At 41.0% G+C, this 2,743-nt stretch overlaps 1 long non-coding RNA gene across 1 annotated transcript; it reads left to right on the plus strand.

The window, feature by feature from the left end:
* The first annotated feature begins 680 nt into the window (after window positions 1-680).
* Window positions 681-1,423, plus strand: LOC106571698 (uncharacterized). The gene is made up of 2 exons (XR_001320980.3): window positions 681-822; window positions 1,111-1,423. It is a non-coding gene; the product is annotated as an uncharacterized LOC106571698 (long non-coding RNA).
* Window positions 1,424-2,743: the final 1,320 nt, after the last annotated feature.

The raw sequence follows: 2,743 nt of genomic DNA on the forward strand, positions 1-2,743 counted from the left end.
CTTCACTTTTAATCTCTATCCAACAATGTCACCAACCTTCTCAACATAGAACCCCCATAATGCTCTGTGGCACAATCCCAATACAACACACTAGGATGATCCTACATTGGATGGACAACATGTCAGTTCATACTGCAAAAGCTTTGATTGATTGGAGGACGTCCTCCGGAAGTGGTCATAATTACCATGAATGTCTATGGAGGGGGTGAGGCCTACTAGCCTCCTAGGTTTTGTATTGAAGTCAATGTAGCCAGAGGAGGACGGAAGCTAGCTGTCCTCCGGCTACACCTTGGTGCTAGCCCAGACAGTGCTGTTGAAGTTACAGTAGACCTTCATTGTAAAACAGTGTATTTTAACCAATTATTTGGTGACATATATTTAGTATAGTTTTAAAAAGGATAACTTTAATTTTTCACTATAAACAAAAAAAGAAATTTCACTGAGGATGATCTTCTCCTTCCTCCTCTGAGGAGCCTCCACTGCTGTACTCACACGTTTTGGGATACCTCGTTATTACTCCCAAGAGCTCCAGCTATTTATTTTGTTGTTCAGTGCTGTCTGTCCCTGTTAAAAAAACTAGGCCAGCTCCCCCTCAGGAGCAATCTGAGCTACGAGGGGGGAAGAGAAAAAGTTGGCCCACCACCCTGTGAATAGCATGTGAAGCATCCAGAAATATCCTAGATGGCTGGAGCAGAAGCCCATGCTCAGAAACCTCCACTGACAGAGGAGGGGAGAAGACAGTGGAGGAGAGCGAGACTGACAAGAGAGGAAAACTTTAAAACGTTTTTTTTTGCCTTTGAAAACTAAGAACTAGATGGAAAGGTAAGACATATTTTCATTTACGTTGTTATTTGGAAACAGCATGAGGAAGAATGAGGGAATGTGTCCTTTTAAAGTAAGCTGCATAATCAAAAAAATGACTTTTTATAATTAGGGTGAAATACCGCTTTAATCATGGTCTCTAGACAAAAGATAGTGTGGCACCCGCCAGGACCAGGCTTGGCCACCCCTGGTGTACTGTAGGTGCTTAGGAATGGTCCAACATGGTGGACATAATGCATAAAACATACTGCGTAACTGATACACTGTATGCTCTCTTTTTCTCTCCAGATCCAACATGGCAGTTGCCAGCATGTCCATGCCTGGCTCCACAACCAACCTAGACTCAGATGTTACATAGTAAATGTAAATCTGTCTCTCTCCATTTAGTCATTACAAAGTAGCTATAGCCAATATGACATATGGGCAACAATTTCCAGTCACGGTATGTTCAAGAGAATATTATTATAGGGCTCTAGGAAGAACATGTGTCACTATACAGACATCTCCATCAATGTAAATATACAGTTACGTCCAAAATGATTGGCACCCTCGAAAAAGATGAGCAAAAAAGACTGTATAAAATAAATAATAAGAATACTGAGTTATATTGTATGCTACATTTTTTGGAGGAAATTATATTTTATAATCATACAATTGCTTAGAGAAACAGTGGTTTTGTTTAACAAGTAATACTTTTTTCAGAAAATTATTGGCACCCCTGTTTTCAGTACATTACATTGCAACGATAACGGCAGTGTCTTTTTCTAAAATGTTTTATGAGATTGGAGAACACATTGGGAGGGATCTTAAACCATTCCTCCATACAGAATCTTTTCAGGTCCTTGATATCCTTCGTCTGCCCTCTTCAATTCAAACCACAGGTTTTCAGTGGGGTTAAAGTCCATTGATCCCGGGTCGAGGGCATCATGAACTTTATCCTGTACCAGGACATTTTAGCCCAAAACCTGGTTACCTCTGTCAGGAGGCTGAAACTTGGGCGCAAGTGGATATTCCAGAAAGACAATAACCCCAAACATGTATACAAATCCAAAGAAATTGTTAATTGACCACAAAATCTAAATTTTCCACTGTCCATCTCAGTCTCTGGACTTGAACCCCATTGAAAACCTGTGGTTTGAATGATTACCTATTACCTTTATTCTGCATTGTTGGGAAAGAGCTCACAAGTTAAGCATTTCATTGTACTGTTTTAAACCTGATGTATCCAGTGCACGTAACAATACTACTTTGAAACGTGAATGACTCATGTCTCATGTGCAAACTAATGACTTTACTTGTACAGAGTTTACACCTGCTTAGCTAACGTGAATAATACATTTACTCACTAATACTGCTAGCTGGCAAACCGAGATGCCCAGTGTATTGGTTTTGATATACAACACTTGGTTAACAGGCTGGCCACGTGAGAAACACCTGTCCCATAGCATATCACAGCACTGGCCTCTTACCCAACGGGCATTTTGGGAATAGATCCAAGTAACATGGTCTGAAGTTCACATGTCACCAAGGAGGAAAATAACAGCACTGACGAAAACAAGTCTCAGTGCTGAGTTGGGTGTATGGTTGGAGGCTCAAAAAAGTTAGCTAGGTCAGGTTGCAGTATTGGCAGAACAATTGCTACAAGTGTACAACGTGGCGCTCTAGCATCTCCTAGCGATAGTTTATCACAAAAACCTGTACCGTGGTAACAAGCCTTTTAAAAACTCTCTCTTTAGTGCCCTGCAACTGTACATGTCGGATATGAACCCTGCAAAAAAAATAGCCGTTAGGACATCCATGTAACGTCATGAAATGATCGTTAGGACGTTGTGTCATGGTCCCCTGGAGGTTTTTTGTCTAGTTCCCGGTTTGTTAGGGGGACGTCTCCAAGGGAATTTATAGGACGTTCTTTCAACGTTCT

Source organism: Salmo salar, chromosome 15 (assembly GCF_965601325.2).
Source record: "Salmo salar chromosome 15, fSalSal1, whole genome shotgun sequence".
Classification (NCBI taxonomy): Eukaryota; Metazoa; Chordata; class Actinopteri; order Salmoniformes; family Salmonidae; genus Salmo; species Salmo salar.